This window comes from Peromyscus californicus, unplaced genomic scaffold (assembly GCF_007827085.1).
Source record: "Peromyscus californicus insignis strain IS unplaced genomic scaffold, ASM782708v3 Scaffold_13__1_contigs__length_99412109, whole genome shotgun sequence".
Classification (NCBI taxonomy): domain Eukaryota; kingdom Metazoa; phylum Chordata; class Mammalia; order Rodentia; family Cricetidae; genus Peromyscus; species Peromyscus californicus.
The window spans coordinates 25,391,583-25,404,769 of record NW_026294424.1 but is presented as its reverse complement, the minus strand read 5'-3'; the positions used below and the strand labels follow the sequence as shown (position 1 = coordinate 25,404,769).

The following is a 13,187-nucleotide window of genomic DNA, read 5'->3' as shown; positions in this document are numbered from 1 at the left end:
AGTCCCCGGGGCTGAGCCTCTGTGATTGGAGGACGTCCGTGAGCGGAGGGTTTGTGCTGAGGTTGAAACGCCTGACTGACGGAGCTCAGCAATTGGCGGGAGGGGAGGCGTTAACTCGAGGGAGGAGAAACGACCCCTGAGCGACAGCCCCCGCCGCGCCACCGAGGCTCTATCCTCCCCCAAGGCTAAACGAGGGAGGCTGAGACCTTACGTTGCGTAAAGGCCGCTCGACCCGGAAACAAACCTTTTAAAAACCCACTCTCTCAGGGGCGGGAGGAAGAGCGGACAGCTTCACCGTTGCTAGGCGACAAGTCAGGCGCACCTGAGCGCTCTCGGGACCAAGACCCAGTGGAGCTGCGTCCCCACTCTGGAGGCAGGTGAGCTCGGCCCTGAGGGGTTTTCTCTTCATTTTGGATCCAGAACAGGGTGCGGCGCTGTCGCACGTTGCCTGAACCCGGGTCGGACCTAGCGGGCGTGTGTGGGCGACCTCCCGGGTCCCTTAGTGTCAGGAGCGCGTGGATGCCACAGTGTTCAGGAGAGAGGAGTGCTCTGCATTTTGCACCAGTGAGAGTTTTCCAAAGTCAAGTCAGGAAGACTTGTTTGTGCAGTGAGCCCCTTCCTTATAGGAGCTTGTGGGACACGGATCTAACTTTCTCTGCCTTCCGTGAACATTGACACTTTTCACTCGTTCTCTTTTTGGAAACTGGTTGCGTTTTAAAACATCTTCATAAAGTTATGCCAAACTCGTATTTCCAAGGGGGTTGGAAGACACTGGTTGTTACAGGCAGAATGTTAGCGGCTAAAACAACGGAAGAGGCTTTCATTTAAAATGAAATTTGCTAAGGGAACTGCTGTATCCTCCAATTTGTTTTGTGTGAATATTCCGAAAGACGTGGTGCTTTGGAGCGGATCAATGCATATGCTATTGGTCTAACTTCAGGATTTTCTGTCACTAGTAAATGAATGCTGAGAGGCTTGACTTTGTTTTTTTGGAAGACTTACTATTTGGAGAAAGAAATATAATGCCTTAGAGTCTGTCTTAGAGTTTCTGTTTCTGCAGTGAAACATCATGACCAAAAGCATGTGGAGGGAGGAAAAGGTTTATTAGACTTCCACGCTGTAGTCCATCACTGAAGGAAGTCAGGATAGGAACAGGGCAGGAACCTGGAGGTTATGACCTGATGCAGAGGCCACGGAGGAATACTGCTTACTGACTTGCTCCTCCTGACTTGCTCAGTCTGATTTCTTATAGAACTGCCCCCCACCCCACTACCAGCCCAGAGATGGCCCCACCCACAAGGGGCTCGGCCCTCCCCCATGGATCACTAATCAAAAAAATGCCCTACAGGCTTGTCTACAGCCTGTTATGAAAACATGCTTTCACTTGAGAGTACCTCCTAACTTCTGGTTCTAGCTAGTGTGAAGTTGACATAAAACTAACCAGTACAGGGTCCAATGCATGTAGGTTTCAATAGAAAGTACCATACTGAATGACTCCTTGAATCACTTTGTTCGTTGAGTGCTTTTTTTTTTGTTCTTGAGCACTGATCTTTTTACATTGGAATGCTGCATCTGTCCCTGTCCACACTTAGCCCGTTCATGGGTTGTATCTCTAAATGCTACCTCTGTCAGAGACTCTCAGATTCCAGGGCACGTGTGTGTACTTGGTGTTTCCACTTAGTTTTCTAATGAGCATCAGTTCTCTTATTTTATGGTATTTCCTACGGAGCAACTATATGTGGAAGCATCTAGTTAGAGACTTGCTCCCAGTCTCTGTTGTTGGTTGAGGGTGAGAATACAGGATTTCCAAGTGAAGAGGGAAGGGTCGGAACTGATTTCACGGGGACTGTGCTAGTAGATCTGCCATAGGAACTTAGGATAACAGGCTGAGACACTTGGTTAGGCTCTAGAGGTCAGAAGTGAGTAGGACACAGTTACTGCCTTTTACGGATCACTGTAGCATGAAACAAAAATTTGTAATCCCCAAAGGCAACACAGCAATCTGGTACCTGTTAAAAGGCTATTCTGTACTTGGGGGGCTTTAATAAGCGGGTGCTGTCTGAGGACAAATGGGTGTTTCATTAGACAGCTAGGATGAGGCGACAACTGCATTTATAGTGCCACAGTGTGCTGGTGAGTTTTCATCAATTTTACACAAACTAGAGTCACCTGGGAAAAGAGACACTCTGTTGAGGAACTGCTTCCATCAGAGTGGTCTGTGTATATCTTTGGGTTGTTTTCTTGGTTGCTGATTGTCTTGGTTAGGGTTGCTATTGCTGTGATGAAACACCATAACCAAAAACAATTTGGGGAAGAAAGGCCTATTTGGCTTATGCTTCCACATCATTGTTCATTATTGAAGGAAGTCAGGACAGGAACTCAGAACAGGAACCTGGAGGCAGGAGCTGATGGAGGAGTGCTATTTACTAGCTTGCACCCCATGGTTTACTCATCCTTCTTTCTCATAGAATCCAGAACCACCAGCCCAGAGATGGCCCCACCTACAATGGCCCTCCCCATCAATCACTAACTAAGAAAATGCCCTATGGGCTTTCCTACAGCATGGTCTTGTGGAGGCATTTTCTCAGTAGAGGTTCTGTCCTCTCTACTGATTCTAGCTTGGGTCAAGTGGATATAAAACTAGCCAGCACACTGATTGAAGTGACTAGTGCCATTCCTGGGCGATAGGCCTAGGCTGTGTGTGAAAGGTAGCTGAGTAAACCAGCAAGCAGTGTTCCATGGTCTTTGCTTAAGTTTCTGCCTTAACTTCCATTAATGATAGAGTATGATGTGAAAGAGTAAGTTGATTTTGGTCAGTATTTTATCATAAAATTTGGTGGAAGAGAGTTATACTCAGAACAGAAGCAGGGGTAGTATATCTTAAGGAACCGTTTCTTTTACCCTTGGGCTTCCTATGGCATGAATAGCATGAAATGCTGATGGACAGGGAATGGATCTTGCAAAGACAAGGAAAAAAAAGCCCAATTTTGCCTCAGAATTTGTCTTTTATCCTGAAAGAATCCATGTTTACAGTCCTGATGTGTTTATCTATAAGACTGTTCAGGTTCAGGTTGTACCAGTAATGGAGGGTGGAAAAAGAGCAGCCTACTAAGGCATTTGAATATTTTAATATGCGCTTCAGGTCTGTGGTGGTTTGAATGAAAATGGCCTCCATCATATGTTTGAATCGTGGTCCCCAGGTGGTAGAACTATTTGGGGAGGATTGGGGGTGGGTGGCCTTGTTGGAGGAGTTGTGTCATAGGGGAGAGCTTTGAAGTTTCGAAAGCGTCCAGCCATCCCCAGTGCACTCTGTCTCCTGTTGGAGGTTTGAGACATGCGTTCTCACTGCTCTGCTGCTGTCCTTCACTTTGCCGTCATGGACTTCTACCCTCTGGAGCCATAAGCCCAGTTAACACTTGGTTTGTAGGTTGTCTTGATTGTGGCGTTTTGGTACAGCAATACGATAGTAACTCCTACAAGGTCTGTATTCATATATGATTTTTATGACTTATAATAACTTACCTAGGTTGTGTTGCTATAACACAATCAATGGATTAAGCAACAAACATTTTTTTCTCATAATTTTTGGGGCCTGGAAAGTGCAAGATCATAGTATCAGCAAATTTGGTTATTTGTTCATAAATAGATGTATTTTCTTTACCTTTTTCATATGTGACTCTTTATGGAAGAAACAGCCAATCCACAGTGCTGTATTTTATCATGAGATACTTTGTATGAGCTTGTCTTTTTTCTAAGTTCTTGGTATTAAACATTCTTTGCAAGTTAAACTTGATAGTAATTCTTATTCCTGTGGAAGGAGGGGGAAATGTTACTGGAACTGGCTCCTATGCTAGGCCATAACTGATAAGACTGAACTGAGTCACTTAGCAGAATTGCATAATCTGACTGAAACGTCCGGGAAGCCAATAAATTCCCCCCTGGAAGAATTTTTTTCTGCCGAGAGTGGTTAATGAACTAGACCCATGTGATGCCTGTCAGCCTTCCTAAACAAATAACAAACACCAAAAAATGTCCCCAACCTTATGTTCACCAGTCAGCCTTCAAAAATTACTTTTATTTTTGGATTATAATAGCATTGTTTCCCTCTTTCCTTTCCTCCCTCCAACCCTCCATTTACCCCTCCTTGCTTGATCTTATTTTCTGTTCTGTTTCCTTGCTCCTACTTTGGAAAACCTATTACTCTGTCATTGCTCAGTGGGAATTCTCATTTTATTTTGTAGGATAGATTCTGCCCAGATTCTTGAATTACAAATAAAACCCAATTTAACCTGTAACTAAATTGCTGTAATTTTGGCTGTCATCTTTAACCTTCACATCCATGTGTTAGTTCTTCATATCCCACAGCTGTTTCTCCCATAGCCTCCCTTCTTTGCCTGAGCCCAGGCTTCTTACTAGCCAACATCCAGTTCTTCTCACAGTTCTCATTTCAGATTCTTTTTTTGTCTTAAGTCTTTTTCTTATTTTTTCCTCCTGTGTGTGTGTGTGTGGTTTGCATCTGTTGAGTACACATGTGTCTGCAGACACTCTTGTGTGTGTGTATGGATGTGCACGTAGTTAGAGGCCCAAGATTGACTTAGGAGTCTTCTTGATCTCTCTCCACCTTATTCACTTGAGCAGGGTCTCCCACTGAACCCTCTCTCACCTATCCGGCTGGTCTAGAAGCACTTGCTTTTGGGATCTCCTCTGTCTGCCTTCTACTGCTGGAATTCCAGGTGGGCCACCATGCCCCCCTGGAGTTTATGTGGATCCAGATTCCTGTCTGCATGCATATACAGAAAATGCTTAATATTGAGCCATCTGCCAGCCCTGGCGTAATGTTTTAAAACAATGAACATGACTATATCTGTTTTGATATATATATTTCTGGGAAAATGATAGATGAGTTTATGTTTAGATATCAGTATTTTTACATGAAAAATTAATTAAGAGTGTATAAATCAAGTATTTTTTTTACAGTATTTTGTGTTAGTAGGTGGAAAGGAGAAGTATGAACTGATTATTAACAATTCATGTGACTTTATAACTACAAAATATATCCACATGTACAAGAATAAGTACTAGCACATTTTACCCATGAGGCATCCTAGGGCTCACAAGATCTTTTATAGTATAAAATTATTTACCCTCATACTGATTTTATTTGTAGCATATGTGAAATTGGCATACATTTTAGGTTTTTTTAAATGCAAAATCAAACTTTTTTTTTTTTTTTTTTTTTTGAGACAGGGTTTCTCTGTGTAGCTTTGCACCTTTCCTGGAACTCGCTTTGGAGACCAGGATGGCCTCGAACTCACAGAGATCCGCCTGCCTCTGCCTCCCGAGTGCTGGGATTAAAGGCGTGCGCCACCACCGCCTGGCCTGCAAAATCAAACTTTTAAGCCTTTTGTATTGTTCTGTTTTTGTTGTTATTGTTGTTTGAAACAAGATCTCAAACTAGAATTCACTATATAGTTCAGGATGGCCTTGAACTCACAGCAGTCCTCTTTCCATAGCCTCCTGAGTACTAGGGTTACAGGTGTGAGACACTGCACTCAGCTGGAACTGTTGAACTTTTATGTAATTATTTTGTTGTAATCTGATTTCCTCTTACTGAAAGTAGCTGAGTTATGATTAGACAGTAACAGAAAGAAACCCTTGCTGCTGTTGGCCTAATTAGCTGCATTTTTACAGATCTGTACTTTGCTACCGCAGTCATGTATAACACAGGCATGATAATACAGCGTAGTAGAGTATGAATAAAAATAGAATCATTTACAAAGAAAGGTTAACATTTGTGAGATAAATCAAAAACTGAGTATTATAAATATTTTTTAAATGAAAGAGTATACAGGCCTAAATAGTGACTTAGCTAAAAGGAAGTTTGACATATTCTTTTTTAAACATCAGAATAATGTGATTAATCTTGGAAATCCTTTGCAAGAACATGCAGAACATTTTTAAAAGTAGAAAGTCTTTCTAAAATGAATGTGTAGCATTTTAAAAACAATTATCACATTTAATTCAGCATGTCTAAAGCATAGTTAAACCTCAGATCAAACTTAGTCAAGGCAAAAATAAAAACCCTTATAATTGAACTTAAAATCATAGCCACATTGAGAACCACTTTATTACTATTTCATTTGTACACACAGTTTATATACATCTCATAGCACACATGTACAGACGCCCACCCCACACTCTCATACAAGGAAACCCTGCTTGTTTGCATGTCCTGCTGTGTAGACTGTGCTGACCTCTGTGTCCTGCCAGCTCCACTGACTGCTGCTGAAGCGGCTCACCTGCAGAGACTGGACCGGCATTTTCAGGAGTGCTCAAGTACAGAAGGTTTTAACAGTCATGTGACCTTCATGTAATCAAGTTGCCGTTAGTGGACAAAAGGAAGAACTCAGTGGAGTTAGTAGCTAGGTCATTCTTTTTATGAAAAAAATGTTTACTACATTTGTATTTGTTGCCTATAGCGTGTGTGTGTGTGTGTGTGTGTGTGTGTGTGTGTGTGTGTGTGTGTGAGATTGTGCATGTATGCAAGTGTGTCACAGCATGCACATGGAGGTCAGAGGACAATTTGTGGGAGTTGGTTTTACTCCTTCCACGATGAGGGTCTCAGGGATTCAATTCAAGTTGTCAGGCTTTGGGGAAAGTGCTTTTACCCACTAAACTGTCAGTCTCCCTACCTTCTTTTTTAATTTTAGGTGAAACAGGAGAAAACAATCCACCAGGATTCTTTTTGACAATTACATTTTTTTCTGGGCATATCAGCAATCTAGTCTTAAATTTTTTTCATTTAATTGGAAGAAGTAAAAATTAATTAGTTTTTATTCTACTTAGCCATGTGACCTTAAATGCACTTCTTGGTCTCTGTAAGCCTTAGTTTGCTTGGTATGATAACACAGAATGACCATTAGGTCTGGAAACAAAATGGAGCAATTGTTCTTCCATAGATACCCACTTAAATCAAGTGATGTAGATGATGCGTCTAAGTCCTGCTTTTAAGAGTAGAACTCTGAAAATAACTTATATATCCAGAATTAATACAGAAGGCTGGTCACTTTTAATCCCAGCACTCAGGAGGCTGACAAAGTTGGAAGCCAGCCAAGGCTACATAGTGATACCCTGTCTCAGATAAATAAAAAATGAAAAATGTGTAGGAAGTCAATGGACTACAGAATATATATTCATATGGATAAACATTAAAATGCAACATTGAATGAAAAATTTGCATTATTTATGATCCCATTTTTATAAAAAAAATTGTATAAATGCTATGGTTTGGACATATTGTACTACCAAAAGTTGATATGTTGGAGACTGGTTGCCAGTGCAAGCGAGGTGATGAGGACTCCTTTAAGAGGTGGGGACCATGGTAGGTCCTTAGGCCATAAGGCCATTGCCTTCAGAAGGGATTAATTCCCATCTCTCAGGAGAAGTCAGGTCTCTCAGACTGGATTTGTCACTGTGATATTGCTGAGTTGTATAGGAGAACTATGGCGTTTGGCTTCTAGTGCATGCATTTGTGCTGTAATCCCCAAAGAGACAACCCTAAATGTTATCGTCTTGGATGTCCTAAAAGATCAAAGTCCTTAGGCTCTAAAATCTCAGAGCATAATGCTGAAAAAAAAAAATAGCAATAGTAGTTACTCTAAGACTTTTACATTTCTAGGAGAATTGTTTGAGAAACATAAAAATACAACAAACTCCTCATAGGCCATGTTTCACAATGATAGTCCACATTTTTTCACAAGCACAAACTCCCAGGTATTCTAAAGACAGTTATGTTTTTAGATATGACACTGGTAAGCAGAAAAGTTTTATTCATAAATAGGCCACAAGCCGAAGTGTGTAAATATACATCACTATGTGGGTAATGCTATCCAGCTTTGCAATGCAGTCATCTGAAACCTAACATGTTTGATAAAATCATGGAGAAAAACCACAACAGGCTATTAAGATGCTTCAGTGGGTAGAGACACTTGCTGTATGAGCCTCATGACCCGAGTTTGATCCCTGTGGAAGAAGAGAACTGACTCTGAAGAGTAGCCCTCTGACTTCCATATGTGTATTAATATTTCATACATTCAGAGCTCTCTTCTTCCTTACTTAAAAAACAGTCCAGAACACATCCTCACTGCATCTGTAGCCACTAAAGAACCAATGCCTTGGCAGATGTCACCTTTCATAATGCAGACACATGAAGGAGATGTTGCTTCATTTATTTGAGAGGTTTCAGCATTCACATACACACACACAAACCTGCACTCTTTCAAGTAAACCAAATTTGCAAAATGTGTGTTGGATGAATTAGAACTCTTTTAAAAATTTTTTTTCAACCATTTTGTATTTGCACTCTTGGAATTTATACAAAGATGAGTTACATCGTATAGCAGATGGTAGAAAATAATGCTGGCATGGTAGTATTGTGGTACATAATATGGTTGCAATAAGTGATTCCAATTCACTTATAAAGCAAATTTATTGGCCCGCCATTTGGGAGATCAAGTATTGTTATTAAGGATAAAGTGTAGAAAGAGCAGAGAGTGTCCATTGTTCTTCATGGAAATTGCAGTCTTGTGGAATGTAAAGAGAGATAGTTAGTCATAAATGCATCATTACAATCTGTAAGCACCATGAGGGAGTTCAGATTGTAATATAATGGTAAGGTAAAAGGTCTACACATTACAGTATTGGTCAACTGCTTTTATAAATTGATAGCTCTTAGATTTTCTTCACCTTTTATTTTAATAACTTGACATTGGTGTACATAGTAGTTATTAGTTATTTAAGTCTCTTATGCCATTTGGAGAATATTTGAACAGGCCTTTTCTAAGGTTTTATCTTACGACAATGGAAAAAAAATGTTCAGATAAGTTACTGTGGTGCCAAATGTAGCCCTTAAATACACAGCCCTAAGTATAACCCTCCCCCAGAGTAGGAATTGTGGATTTCAAGATTTAGGTTTCCATGATTTCAACATTTAGAAGTTTAATATTTTCAGATTGTGATTTGGGGGAGTTTAGACTTTAAAGATTTTGACCCTTTGGGATTTCAAGTTGTGACTTCGGCATTTGAATTGTCTTTGGAATTATGATTTGTACTGCTTTCACACATGCCACGTAGCTGTTATTGTTAGGACATGTCACAGAGATATCCCCAAACGTGGTCACCTAATCTTGGACTTTCAGCCTCCAAAGTTATGAGCTAAAGTAAGCTCTTTCTCAAGTAGCCAACCTCAGGTATTTTGTTAGAGCAAAACAGTAGACTAAGGCTGTAGTGATTACTCTTACTCAAGATTTCATCCACATCTTTTAAACTAGTAAGGAAGGTCAGAGGAATGAGTAATTAAGAATTGAGGATGTTGGTTGTTGATTGAGAGAAAAAGTTACTGGGGTCTTCAAACTGTTATTCATTTGTTTCTGTAAGATGCACTGAGTATGAGGATATTTTCAAAAACATTTATTGACTTTTAAAGATTTATTTTATTTTGAATTATGTATGTGTGTCTTCTGTGTGGGTATATGATTGTTTTTTCGTGGGCCTTATGGTTGTCTCATGAGCTGTTAGTACTTAACTTAATCCTTAAGGGGAGCCCTCAGGAGTTCTTTGTAGCTTGATCTCTACCTGGGCCCTCTTCAGAGACAACAACCTTGTCCTCCCGGGTTTGAGCTCTGTCTCCTCAGCTCAGCTTGCTGGGCCGCCTCTGTTTACCCCTCTGTGTCCTGAAGCTTTCCTTTTACAAGGCAGCTGGATATGGCTGTGGCCTCTTATTTCCTCCTTTTTGGGGAACAGGAATATTCTTTCTTTTATGCCTCACATTCTCCTTTATCTTGGAAGTACGTAGAATTTACTGAAAAATAGTAAAAAGCACTTTTCAGTTCCCTTTCAACCAGATTTACTAATAGTTAACAAATCCTGTCACATTTACTTTTTCACACACTGCCCACCACTGCACACCCCCCCCCCCCCCCCCCCCCCCCCCCCGCCCCGCCAGACATTATTCTTGAGAGTAACTTGCAGACATCATGCCCTGTATAAACTTAGTGTGTGTTTTCTAAGCACAAGGAATCTTTCATATCACCATCAGATAGTTATAAAATTCAGGAAATTTGGACTTGACGGATACCATTGTTTCATATTGTTTCTCTTTCTGTGATCAAGTGTCTGACAGGAAACAACTCAAGGAAGGAAGAGTTGATCTTGGCTACAGTTTGGAGTCTGTTGTGGTAAAGAAGGATGGTGGCAGACATGACCCTGCTGGTCATACGGCATCCTCAGAAGTAGGGTGAGATGGATGCTGGTGTTGTCTCGTTTTCTCCTTTTAAGTCCGTCTCCAGTTGCATCCTATGGAGTGTTGCCCTTCCTGTCCCAACCTAATCTATAAAACCTCACGTTTGTCTGCTATGTGAGTCTAGATTCTGTCAGGTTGACAGGCAGTATTAACCATCACATATACTCCCATGTTCACATTTTGACAGTTTTTTCAATGTTTCTTAGCATTCTCTTGGATATAGGATCATCCTATAATTTATTGAATTATTAATAGTCAGTTGTCTTTAATTGCCTATAATTTGTAACAGCCCACTGTCTTTCATGATGCTAATACTGATATTTAAGTTGATTTCATAGTATGACTTTTAATTTTTTAAATTGAAAATAGATTCTTTTCTTATACAGTACATCCTGATTATAGTTTCCCTTCACTCTACTCCTCCCAGTTCCTTCCCACCTGCCTTCCCCTTTGATCCACTCCCTTTCTGTTTCTCATTAGAAAAGAACAGGCTTCTAAGAGATAACAACCAAACATGACAAAATAAAATATAATGAGATGAAGCAAAAACTATCATAATGAAGTTGAACATGGCAACCCAACAGGAGGAAAAGAGTCCCAAGAGTAGGCAAAAGAGTTGGAGACCCATTCATTGTCATAGTCCCATAAAAATACTAAGTTAACAGCTATAGTATATCCACAGAGGACTTGGTGTGTAGACTCATGTAGGCTCTGTGCTTGCTGTTTCGGTCTCTGTGAGCTCATGTGAGCCTTGCTTAGTTGATTCAGAGGGCCTTGTTCTCCTGGTGTCCTCCATACAGTCTTTTCACCTCCTCTTCCACAGGGTTCCCTAAGCTCTGAGGGAAGATATTTGATAGAGACCTGCCATTTAGACTCTCCCTCAATGTCATGTCTGGCTGTGGATCTCTGTATCTGTCCCCATCTGCTGCTGGAAGAAGCTTCTCTGATGATGACTGGAAATGGTACTGATCTATGAGTATAGCAGAATATCATTAGGAGTCATTGAGGTGTTTTTTTTTTTTTTTTTTTTTTAAACCAGTCATGTTTGGTCTCTGGCCTATCTAGTCTCTGGTTCTTGGCTACCCAAGCAGTATGTGATATAAATTCCTTTTTGTAGAATGGGCCTTAAGTCAAAGCAGACATTGGTTGGCTACTCCAAAAAGTCCTGTACTACCATTGCCCTAGCATATTTTGCAGGCAGGGTTGGTGTCCACATTTCTCTTTTGGTAGCCAACAGAATACTTTCCCACATCAAAGAGACTAGAATGTAGGGGTGAAGGCTCCATGTAGGCACTAGCTTGAATTCTTCGTGCTCAATGAGTTGTGTGGATGTTGTCCTTGGCAATCTACCCCACCCCCATCAGTTTGTGGAGACCCATTGTCGTCTTAGCACCAGACAATGTTTGGTAATATCTATGGGACCTCTTGGACTAAAGCTCAATTGAATGCAACCCAGGCCAGCCACTGGAATCTTTGCCTGGCATCAGAGATGACTGGTTGAGATTCCATATGCCCCATTCCTAGGAATCCTCATTAGGATCATCTTCATAGATTCCAGGAAGTTTCTACTGCACTAGGTTTCTACTCCATCTCCCAAAGCCCCCTAGCAACCTCTTACCCCATCCTCCTCACCTGACTCCCCCACTCTCATCCTCATCTTTCACAGTCTGCCTTTAAAGTCTATTCTATTTGCCCCTCCTAGGGAAATGCTTGTATCCCCCACTAGACCCCTCTACCTAACCTCTCCAGATCTATGAATTATATCTTGTTATCATTTACTTAACTTAATAACAAATACATTCCATATTTATTTTCTGGGTTTGGATTACCTCACTCAAGATGTTTTTTTTTTCTAGTTCCATCCATTTGCCTGCAAATTTCATGACGTCATTTTTTTTAAACAGCTGGATAATACTTCATTGTGTACCACATTTTCTTTATCTATTCTTCTGTTGAGGGAATCTAGGTTGTTTCTAGTTTCTGGCTATTATTAGTAAAGCTCCAGTGAACATGCTTAAGCAGGTGTCCTTGTGGTAGGATCAAGTGTTCTTTGGGTTTATGCCCAAAAGTGGTGTAGCTGGATCTTAAGGTAGATTGATTCCCATCCCTCTGAGGAAACACCGTACTGATTTCCTTAATGGCTGTACAAGTTTGCACTTACACCAGCAATGGAGGAGTGTTCCCCTTGTTCCAGATCCTTGCCAGCATGAGCTGTCACTTGTGTTATTGATCTAAGCCATTCTGACAGGTATAAGATGGAATCTCAAAGTAGTTTTGATTTGCATTTCCCTGATGGCTAAGGATATTGGACATTTCTTTAAGTGTTTCTCAGCCATTTGAGATTCCTCTCTTGAGAATTCTCTGTAGCATGAATCTTAAAAGGTCTTATTAATAAAAACAAACCTGGAGCCAGATATTGGGGTGAATGCGGAAAGATCAGAGAAACAGAACAAGCCACATCCAACCTCACCTTGCCAATTCCTCAGCTGATCTTGTTTCCTCAGACTGGAAACCTTGAGTCCTCATCCGAATGGATCTCAGCTGAATTGCTGCTAAAAAGCCTAAAGTTTAAAAGCTCTAGTTCCTGGTTTTCATGCCTTATATACCTTTCTGCTTCCTGCCATCACTTCCTGGGATTAAAGGTGTGTGCACAGTTTCCAGTGTGGCCTTGAAATCACAGAGATCCAGATGGATATCTGCCTCCGGAATGCTAGGATTAAAGGCATGTGCTACCACTGCCTAACTTCTATGTTTAATATTGTGGCTGTTCTGTTCTCTGACCCCCAGATAAGTTTATTGGGATGCACAATATATCAACCACAATTCTCAGTTTAGATCTGTACCCCATTTCTAAAAACTGGATTACTTGGTTTTTTGATATCTAGTT

At 40.9% G+C, this 13,187-nt stretch overlaps 1 protein-coding gene across 3 annotated transcripts in view; it reads left to right on the top strand.

Annotated features, from left to right (window-relative positions):
• Position 1: 1 nt before the first annotated feature.
• Positions 2-13,187, top strand: part of Wdpcp (WD repeat containing planar cell polarity effector) — a 303,350-nt gene continuing 290,164 nt past the window's right edge. For all 3 annotated transcript variants that reach the window (XM_052734725.1, XM_052734723.1, XM_052734724.1), the window contains exon 1: positions 2-377. The gene's annotated coding sequence lies outside the window, so the exon portion shown is untranslated. The remainder of the gene's footprint in view (positions 378-13,187) is intronic.